This window comes from Bos taurus, chromosome 5 (assembly GCF_002263795.3).
Source record: "Bos taurus isolate L1 Dominette 01449 registration number 42190680 breed Hereford chromosome 5, ARS-UCD2.0, whole genome shotgun sequence".
In the NCBI taxonomy this organism is placed as follows: domain Eukaryota; kingdom Metazoa; phylum Chordata; class Mammalia; order Artiodactyla; family Bovidae; genus Bos; species Bos taurus.
Window position 1 is genome coordinate 25,911,982 of NC_037332.1, and position 10,650 is coordinate 25,922,631.

A 10,650-nucleotide genomic window follows, 5' to 3' on the forward strand; every position below is an offset into this window, starting at 1 on the left:
CTTTCAGTAGCTCTCTAGGCCTGGGTACTGGAGGGAGGGAGGCGGGCGGAGGGAGGGAAATGGGTGCCCCCAGTCCTTCCACCCACCTTATTCGTGCGGGGCACCGGGATCCCCGAATCCTCTTTTTCCCCAACCCCGCAGGCACTTGCAGGGTCCCGCACCCACTTCTGTCCAACAGCCGCTGCTCGAGAGCAAGGTAAGCGGGTCCTCCACCCTTCAACCACCCCCTCCCCCATCCTTTCTGGCACCTGCAAAAAGCGTCTCCTTTCTTGCCCCGTTAGACAATTTTAATATGATTTTGTTTTTCTCTTAGTTGAAAAAAATATAATCCTTTTGTATTTTTATATATATATATATATATAATTTCAGATTTGGGGAAAGATGAAGTTCAGGTTAATATACTTTCCTTAGAGGACGACTAGTACTTTTTGGATCAATTTTCTATTCTCTTCTTTTGGAGAGGAGCATTCTATTTGAAGAGAGTTTACTTTAGAGATGAGTTACCCTTTTGTTTTTGCAAGTTTCACTTTTCTGATGATGTCAAGTGGATGCTTTTCTCCATCCCATCTTCCAGTTTCAGTATTTACAAAGAACCAGTTAACATATTTCAAGTTTATTCATTTTTGTTTTTCTCCTCCCTCATTAGTTTTCAGCTGCTACTGAATCTTCGCAATTTTTTTTTTTCCTCCTAGTGTGGACCAAGGGTTACTTTTGTGTTGATTTCTCTTTTTGTTTTGTAAATGAATTTATTGTTTGGGAAACTCTATGGGGGTGTGAATGAGGTCTCTTTTGATTCATTCTGACCCCTCTTTTGAAGGACAATTTACTTCAACTGTTGTATGCATTGTCTTCAATTTTTATCTTTCAATTTTGATGTAGTTTACCTCTTCTATTAATAAAAACCTGACCTGTTCTTGAAATTTAAACTTTAGTTTGTTAAACCATCTTTAAAATTTTAATTTTATACACTTCACCATTTTGTATATTTCCTTACCCTGTCCGACCCCCTTTCCCCTCCTGCCTCCTCCATTTCAGAACTCCCACCCTCAACTTCCACAATTCCCAGCATCAAATTCGATTCACCCAAGGGCAAGGAGGGATGCCTGATAAGAAAATGTCCTACTTATGTCAGAGCTTAAACTCGAGGCTCTGGGCACCTCTAGTCCGACTCCCCAAGCCAGCAAAATCAGGGAAAACAGAACTGCTATTTGACTTTGTAGTTTGGGACCAAGCTCTTTCTCCTTGGCTCTATTCTGGGCAAGTCTCTGGGACACAAAGTTGAATTTTTAGTTCTCATCTTGACCCTGAATTCTAAGCAAAGTACCAACAGATTTTTTTCCCCCCCTCCCTTAAATGTAAACTGTGAGCTCAGGGTCAGCCTCTTGGGACTCTTGCCTTCTGGGAGAGATTCCCAGAAGAGAGACACAACATGTAGTTCCCTCTTTTACTTCTGATAAGGTGGAGGGGGCAGGGATTGGGGGACCCCATTCTGATCTCCAGCTCTAGCTTTGAATGGACACAAAGAATGAGAGGGCTGGCCTGGGGACTAGATCACTTCGGGTCAGTGGGGTCTGGTTTAGGAGAGTTTGGGGTAAATTCCAGCTCCGAAGACATTCTCTCTAGCATTACTGTGAAGTAAAAATCATCAAAGTAGTGTGATACAGTTGCAGCCTATTCAGATCCACTGCAGGTACCAAAATCAAATGAGGAGAGAAATTTCATTTCCTGAAGCCCCACCTCTGCTGACTTTGTCTGTGCCTCTGAGGGAAACAGCCCAACTTGGCCAAAGTAACGTTGTCATTGCTCCTCCCCGATCAGTCCCCAGCTTTGTCGTCACATTGACATTCTGGGCACATTCGGCCCAACCCCCGTCCCTGCTTCTCCCAAGTATGAATCTAAATTACTATTAATAAGGGGCCGCTCCAAGTTAATTGGCATTAAAAGAATTCATTTCAATTTGTTAATATTAAATGAACGCTCTGCACTTTAGCTCCCTTCTTCGCCCTAGATTCCCAGATGAGTGATGGGAAGTGGGGGGCGGGGGAGGACGAGGAGGATTTTATTTCTGACTCCAGCGCAGTCACTGCGGTGCCTCCCCGGGGGCATGAGATCCACGCGCAGTGGGGGCCTGATTGGGGACCATCTGACAGTCTTTTTAGGTGAAATTTATCTGATCCCGTTGGAGCTTTGGGGGAAGGCAGAAGGGAGTTGAGGGGAAGGGATAGAAAGGTTTGGGGATGTTGTGGGGAGAGGGAGGGCTGAGAGGCGAGGATCAAGAGGAAGAGGCAGAAGTGAATGGGAGTAGTTGGGGCACGAGGTTGGGTGCTGGTGAGGAGGGTAAAGTAGCTTTGTGAAGGAAGGTGCTAGTATTTCCAAACCCCCCCTAGAGAAGGAGAAGCTGGGAGGCTGGATGTGAAGCAAAGCAGCTAGGGGTTCTGAAGTAGCTATCTCAGTGGGGTATTCGTGATGAGATGAAATACACTTACTGTTTCTACGATGCTTGGCACCTAGAAACTACCAATAAACTAGCATAGTGGCTAAAAGCACAGATTCTGGAGACAGGCTGCCTGGATTTGAAGCTCAGCCCTGCCTCATGCTAGCTGTATGACCTTGGGCAAGTTACTTAACCTTGCCACACTGCAGTTTCCTTATTTGGCAAATGGATTTACTTGTACCTAGCTCATAGGCTGTTTTGAGGATTAAGTGAGTTAATATGTGTGAAGTGTCTGGACCAGTGTTAGTTGTGTGGGAAGCATTGTACAAACTGTACAAAGCTAGTTGTTACTGACGTTGTAGCTTTTCTGAGCTGGGGAGTTTGGAGATGGTCACAGAACCTCTTAGAGGTTAAGGGTTCAGTGGGTTCTCTGGGATCATGCACAGGTCAGCCCTCCACCCCCATCCCTGGATCTGGTCTAATAACTCAGGTGCATGTGGTGAGAGCAGGGGGAGAGTGAGACCTGGGGCCCTGGGAGCTGGGACACCTGAGTTCCCTGGCCTCTGCTTTGGCTTTTGGGTTGGTGGTCCCCTCTCAGTGACCAGAGACTTCAAACAAAGGAAAGTCACTTCTTTTTCCTCTGGAGGGCTGTGATGGGAGGTTTGCTTTCTTGGTCTAATACCCTCCTTTGGTAGAGAGTCAGTCCCCAGGAGTGTGGGTTGGGGGAGACTGGGTCGAGCAGAAGGGACTGAAGTTTAATAAATACTGTCTAACTAGGTACCACCCTCCACATCCCTGACCCCACTGGAGAGAGCCCAGAAAACAGAGGTCCAAAGAGATGAAGTAACGTGCCAAAATCATAAAACTATGAAGTGGCAAAGTTGGAATCTGAATGCTGACCTGCCTGATGACAAATCTCAACTTGCTTCCATTGCTGCACATTTTCTGAACAGAGAGGTGGGACTTTCTGAAGGGTGAGGTAGGACACACGTAAAGTTGGGACACGGACGAGGCCAGGACCATGGAGCTGCTGGAAGATGAGGGTGGGGAGTGGGAATGTTTCAGTCAGGGAAGACTTCCTGGAAGAGGAAAGTACAGATCAGGATTTAGATAAGAGGGGAAGGAAGATCGGAAGTAAAGAAGAGGGATGGAAGTGGTGCACTGGCAGAGCAGGTGGGGAAATACTGACTGTGCAAAGGCTGGGTGAAGCCAGAGGGTCTGGATCAGATTGACTTCTCTGGCACCAGGTACAATAGGTTACCATTTCTTAGCGCAGACTGTGCCGGGTGGATCTGTTACTCTTGTTTCATGCCTGTGGTGACGCTGACAAGTGAGCTGCTCATTCCTATAGCCTGAGGAGTCAGCTGAGGCTCTGAGAACTGAATCCCCACCTCCAGTCATGTGTGTGGTAACCGGGTCTGCCTGGCACCAAAAGCATACCTGGGCGCCTGCAAAGTGCAGCTCCCTGGCCTGGTCTCTCCTTCCCTTCAGAGTTCTGGTCACCCTGCTGCCCACTATTTGTAGTCATAACAGGAGTTGGAGAATAAGGTGAGACAGAGAGGGGGAGGGGCGGGGGGCAGTGGGGGCAGAAGCTTTTCTCACACCCTTGTGAAGAAGATGGGTATTCTCTCTAGAGGAGGCCTCCAAGTCACTTTCCTGGGACTCTGATCTTGGGGTGGATGGGGGGACTTTATTGGGCATCACACTGTCCTCTGGACAATGGACTCAATTTCTCCTCCACAGAGGGAGGAGGGGCAGAAGAGGGCCGCTCAGCTGGGGGCGGTTTGAGCCCTGGATTCAGACTTGCTGGGCTCTCCACTAAGCGCCTTTTCTTCTTGTTCTGCGAGGGCACAGCACGTCCCATCTGGACACTCCACTGGCCAGGGAGGCCAGAGGGAATGTAAGTCGAGGAATGGCATCAGAGCCTTAAGATGTTGGTAAGTTCTTCTTTTTATGAGCTGGAGCTGATGTGCCTGAGACTGAGCTGTGACTGTGCAGTTGAGGAGAAATCCCTAAGAGAAGGCGAAACCGCGGTAGGATAGGATCCCAAGTTCCTGATTGACCAGGTCGAGCAGAGCCACCTGCCGTCCAGGATGGCTCCCTTCCAGACCGTCATACGATAAATAAATATGTTTTCTATTTGTGACTGTGTTTGAGACTTTTTTTTAATAGCAATTTTGCCATCATCCTTCTTCATATACCTTCCCACCTAAGAACAGAGATGGAAGGGACCTTGGAGATCATCTCTGCTCGGCCAAGCCCCTTCCTATCACCAAGGGACCTAGGTATCTTCCATCCCCACCCTCACTTCAACCTAAGAAGTTCAGCAGAACACCTGAGTTAGATGTTGGGTTGCTACATAAAGTTTTATTTAGAGAAAGAAAACCAGTTTGAAACCCCCTGCAAGTTCAATCTCTTCCCCCCTGTTTTTTTAATTACGGACAAGGCCCAGAGAGAGGAAGTGACTTACCTAAGATCACACAGTTTTTCTGTCATTTTCTGAATCCAGGATGGGCTCTCTAATCACCATATCAGCTTCCTCAACAAATCAAGGACAAAAACACCCCAACCAGGCAGGGGGAGCCTGCATCTCCTTGGATAAAACTCTGGGATGGCCAGGCCATAGTTCCCTGATTTCCCCTGTGTCCTCCTGTTGGATGTCTGCCTCGGAGCCCCACCTCCCTGCGCCTGGGAACCAACGGGCTGCATCTTTGCTCCAGCCGCCTTCTCACCCAGATGGTCCAACGCACAGAGCAGAGCCGGGCCAGAGCCAAGCTCCCTGCCTCCCTCTAGTCTTCCCACATTTATGTCTCCCTCCTTCCCCCACCCCAGCCTCTTCCTAGTAGCCCACCAGGGAGGAGAAGGGGGAAAACTGTCATAAATTTCCCCTATTTATACAATAAGACAGAATGTTTCTTGTGCCAGAAAAAACACAGAGAGGGAGCTGTCAGGGGAGAAGGGACCCAGTCCCATACCTCTGGGGCCAATTTATCTTCCTGAGTCGTGGCTTGGGGGCTACCATAACACTGCCTGTGCGATCTGCAGGCTTTGGCTTGGGGGGCTGCCAGGACAGACAGTGCCTGGGCTTCGTTTTGGCCTTCCTGCTCCATCTCAACTGCCCCGTCTCCATTTCTCCCTTTCTTTTTTTAAAACAAGTTTCTTGGGATATAATTCACACACACCATATAATTTGCTATTAAAGTATATAATTCAGTGGTTTTAGTGGAGTCACAGATACGTGCAACGATCACCACAGTCCATTTTAGACCATTTTCATCACCTCTAAAAGAAATCTCATACACTTATGAGATTAGCACTCCCCCATTTTTCTTAAAGAAAAATGTATTTGACTGTGCCAGGTCTTAGGTGTGGCATGCAGGATCTAGTTCCCCGACTGGGGATTGAACCCGCACCCCCTGCATTGGGAGCACAGAGTCTTAACCACCGGACCATCAGGGAAGTGTTTTACCACCCTCTTTTTATCCCTCTTCATTCCATACCCCTGCCAGCAAACACTGATCTGCTCTCTGTCTCGACAGATTCCTCTGTTCTGGAATCTCATTTGAAGGGAATCATACACTACGTGGTCCTTCGTGACCAGCTTCTTTCACTTAGCACAGTGTTTTCCAGGCTCACCCATGTTGTAGCAGCTATCAGTGCTTCATTCTTTTTATGGCTGAATAATATTCCATTATATGGATACACTACTTTTGTTTATCCTCTTTTCTGCTGATGGATATTTGGGCTGTCAGGGAGACCTGGATTTGATCCTTGGATTGGGAAGATCCCCTGGAGAAGGGAAATGCTACCCACTCCAGTATTCTGGCCTGAAGAATTCCATGGACTATATAGTCCCTGGGGTTGCAAAGAGTTGGACACGACTGAGTGAGTGTCACTTTCGCTTTCTACCTTTTGAATACTATGATTCTCCCTTAACTCTTATGTCTCTAGAGAGCTTGGACCACATGGAATGAGATCTGTGGGCAAAAATGGGCATATATATTATATATATGAACATTACTCAGCCATAGAAAAGAAATAAGTCCCTTTACAGCAACATGGATGGACCTTGAGATTATCACACTAAGCAAAGTAAGTTATACAAAGAAAGACAAATATTATATGCTTATATGAGGAATCTAATACAAATAAACTTATTAACAAACTAGAAACATACTTGCAGACAGAAAAACATTTATGGTTACCAAAATGGAAAGGGGAGGGGCTAATTACAGGTTCAAGGTTAGCAGATAAACGCTGCTGCTGCTGCTAAGTCACTTCAGTCGTGTCCGACTCTGTGCAACCCCATAGACGGCAGCCCACCAGGCTCCTCTGTCCATGGGATTTTCCAGGCAAGAGTACCGGAGTGGGGTGCCATTGCCTTCTCCAGATACACGCTACTATATATAAAATAGATAAACAGCAAAGTCCTACTGAATAGCACAAGGAACTATATTCAATATCTTGTAATAACCTATAACGGAAAAGAATCTGAAAAAGTGTGTATATACATATAACTGAATCACTTTGCTGTGTACCTGAAACTAACACAATATTATAAATCAACTATAATAAAAAATTTTTTTAAATGTGGAGGCATAAAATGATACTGGTTTTATTGTTAATTATTGGTAACAATAAAAACTGAAATTGTTCTAAAGAATAAAAACTCCAGTTCTGCAAAAAAAAAAAAGAACCTAGTATGTCTTACATATGAGAATCCCCAATATCCAGGAAGGCAGGATCTTGGGACTATGCCTTCTTTTGTGTTAATTACATAAACTATAATTACATATACATGGCTCATGCGGTAGAGAATCTGACTGCAATGCAGGAGACCCAGGCTTGATCCCTGGGTTGGGAAAATACCCTGGAGAAGGAAACGGCAACCCAGTCCAGTGTTTTTGCCTGGAGAATTCCATGGACAGAGGAGACTGGTAGGCTACAGTCCATAGGATCATAAAGAGTCAGACAGGACTGAGAACTAATGCACGCATAAGCTAATATACACAAGTTGGCATTTTCCTTCCTCTGTAAGTGACTGAGGGAGAGCACCTCCTTCCATTTTCTAGTCATTGTTTTCTTAACATTGTTGTTATTTGAGTCATTTGCTGTGCTCCTCAGAGTTGGGAACTCAAACCCTTCTCCAGGGATTTCAGAGACACGGAGTAGACGAATGGACTTCTACCCACTGGGGAAGAGGTTCCCTGAGTCCAGTCTCCAGTGATCCTCCAGTGTCTCACAGCTGAAGGAAGGTGTATGCAGGCTTCAAGATCAAAGGAACATTCTGTTCTGGGAGGAGTGATGGAGCCTAGAATGCAGGCCTCCTGCCCCCGCCTCCTTAGCCCGTTTCAGTGTTGCACACCTGGAGCTCCACGCTCTCACTCACCTAGCAAGTATGCACAAAGGACCCAGTGAACCCATGAGCCACTGCCCGTGCCCTCGTGAACTGTAACGGTGAGAGTAAGATAAATACAAGTGAGCAAAGTGATGAAGGTCTGTAAACATTTGTTGTAAAGCAAAGGTCTGTAAATATTTGTTGAACGAACGAATGAATGAACAAATGATGTACTTACTATGTGCTCCATAACGAAAACGTAAACAAAGCAGAGTTGAGAGTCACTTTTGCTGCCACCACCTTTTGCAGTCTGGAAAACAGCACTACTTCTCCATCTCTCAGAGGGATGGTGTACAAACAACACAAAATACCAGCTAATAACAACTACCAAGTATTGGACTAGCCATGTACCAAGGGATTTATATATCTCACTGATTTCATCCTTCTTTTTTTTTTTTTTTTGGCTGCATTGTACAGCTTGCAGAATCTTAGTTCCCCAACCAGGGACTATACCCAGGCCGCGATAGTGAAAGCACCAAGCCCTAACCACTGGACCGCCATGGAAATTCCCTTCAACTCTTTGAGTTAGATATAATTATCTCCATTTGGGGCTTCCCTAGTGGCTGTCAGTAAAGAATCTGCCTGCAATGCAGGAGACCAGGGTTCCATCCCTGGCTTGGGAAGATGCCCTGGAGAAGGAAATGACAACCCACTCTGGTATCCTTGCCTGGGAAATTCCATGGAGAGAGGAGCCTGGTGGACTACAGTCCATGGGGTTGCAAAGAGTTGGACATGACTTAGTGACTAAACCACCACCATCCCCATTTTGAGGATGAGAAAAACTGACTTAAAGAGATTATGGTAACTATTTGAGATCACATTGGTAGTAGTAAGTGGTAGCACATTCGTACTGGACTCTGGGATGGGTTTGTTTCCATTCTCTGCTCTCCAGGACAAAGACAAATACATTTCTTTCTGAGGCCCTGGCCCAGAGGATCTGGCCACTCTCCACTGTCCTGCCCCAGGCTGGCCTCTCCCCTCCCACCCAAATGCAAAGTGGGCTGATATGGAGGTGCCCTCTCCTCTCCGGAAACTTGTGTCCACCGGCTACACCTGCCTTGTGGGTAGGAAGGGAAGGACCAGTTTTGCTTTCAAAAGCCGAGCTCTTCCAGCTCTTGCTGTGTGGGAGGGACTGCGAGAGGTCTGGATGTTGTCAAGCAAAAGCTTTAACCACCCAAAGAGCTGATGATGTTGACAAGCAGGGGACCTCAGCAAGGCAGATAACCAGAACCTGACGACTGACGGCATCCCCCCACCCCTGCTCCATCAGGAACATAGGCAAGCTTGACGACAAATAACAAACTCTAACAAGTTCTAATTGTCATATGCATTTGTTCACTTCTCACAGCAAACGGAAGCAGTATCCAAGGCTGGACTTACTACCAAAAAAATGTTTGTGAGGCTAGAACCCAAGTGTCCCGATCAATTTCACATAATGAAATTTATGTAGGGCTGACCAGGGATCATGTATTCTGCTCAATATTTCATGGCTATTAAACTCACCTCTTGCCTACCACCATTCGAACTAGGTATTAGTATTCTCTGCATATGTTTTTTAAGATGAGGAAACTGAGGCAGAATCGTGACGCATCTTACCCAAGGTTGCACAGCCGGCAAGTGGCAGGGCGAGGATCACGAAGCCAGCCAGCCGCCTGGCCCCCAGAGTGTGCTTAATCGCTCCACCAGGTGGGCCTGGCGCAGTGACTCCATTTGGGAACTTGAGTGTGCTTTCCCAGCTGCCTCCGCCCCCTTCCCCCTGCCTCCCTCAGTCTTTATGGCCCATTGGAAAAAGCCACGCAGAGATGTGGCTCCCAGGGTGACGATCCTTCAGCTCCTCCTTGGCACCGTCACTCCCGTCTCCCATCTCTTGCCAGGGGCTCCAACCGGGAGTACCACAGACTGTTTGCCATGGATCAAGACTTCTCCGGAGAAAGCTCACAGGAAGGCTGCTGTGAGAAATGAAGTCACTTGCTGTTTCCCCGATTCCCTCATCAAGAGGAGCCAAATGAAGTCACGGCACGTTTGAATGGGGGCTGTCAAAGCACAGCCTCTGGCCAGCTCGGAGACAGACGTGGGCTCGGGCGGCCAGGGGCTGAACGGCTGCATGGAAAATCTGAGGTGCTGGACGGCTGAAATAAAGCTCCTGTAGGAGTGTTATGTGTGATTCACTCACTGGGGCTTTCTGATGGGGGCCCAGGGTGTGCACATGAGCTGTGAGTAGGCTTGTTCACTCATTTACTGGTTATCCCCTTATTGAGTCAATAAGTTCTGATTATGTACTTCAGAGGCACACCACGCTAGATGTCCAGGATGGACAAGACAAAATCCCCACCCCAAGGGGCTGCAGTCTAGAGAGGGGAGGCTGGAGCGAGATTAGTGATTTGTATCAAGTACTGAATTGGTTTCATGTCACCATTTGATATCACTACCCCCAAAAACTGCCCTCCTCCTATCCTCGCCCTATGGTCAGTGTAGCCCCTTCGCTCCCGCTTCTTCCTGCCTGGATCCCATCTTCCTGTGAGCTGGGTCCCTGTTGGGCTGCAGGCGGGGTGATGATGTTCGCCGCCTTTTTTCTCTGGGTCACCCTGGCCCCGGAGGCTGCTTGATGCAGACGGCATTGCTTGAGTTCCTGACTTCTCAACTGGTCAGGCTTGGCCAGCAGGGGTCCTGGCAGGGAAGGGAGTGAGGAGCTGAGATATTTGTCTCCCCGTCCCCTGCGGTCTCACCCGCCCACCTGCCTGAAGCTCTGGCAGGGGTTGTGGTTCCTCAACGGCCCCACCTTGGCTGCATGGCCGCTCTCCCTGATCCCATTTCAACT

At 47.6% G+C, this 10,650-nt stretch overlaps 1 long non-coding RNA gene across 1 annotated transcript; it reads left to right on the forward strand.

Annotated features, from left to right (window-relative positions):
• Window positions 1–28: 28 nt before the first annotated feature.
• LOC112446665 (uncharacterized) lies at window positions 29–4,580 on the forward strand. The gene is made up of 3 exons (XR_009494475.1): window positions 29–196; window positions 3,212–3,982; window positions 4,178–4,580. It is a non-coding gene; the product is annotated as an uncharacterized lncRNA (long non-coding RNA).
• Window positions 4,581–10,650: the final 6,070 nt, after the last annotated feature.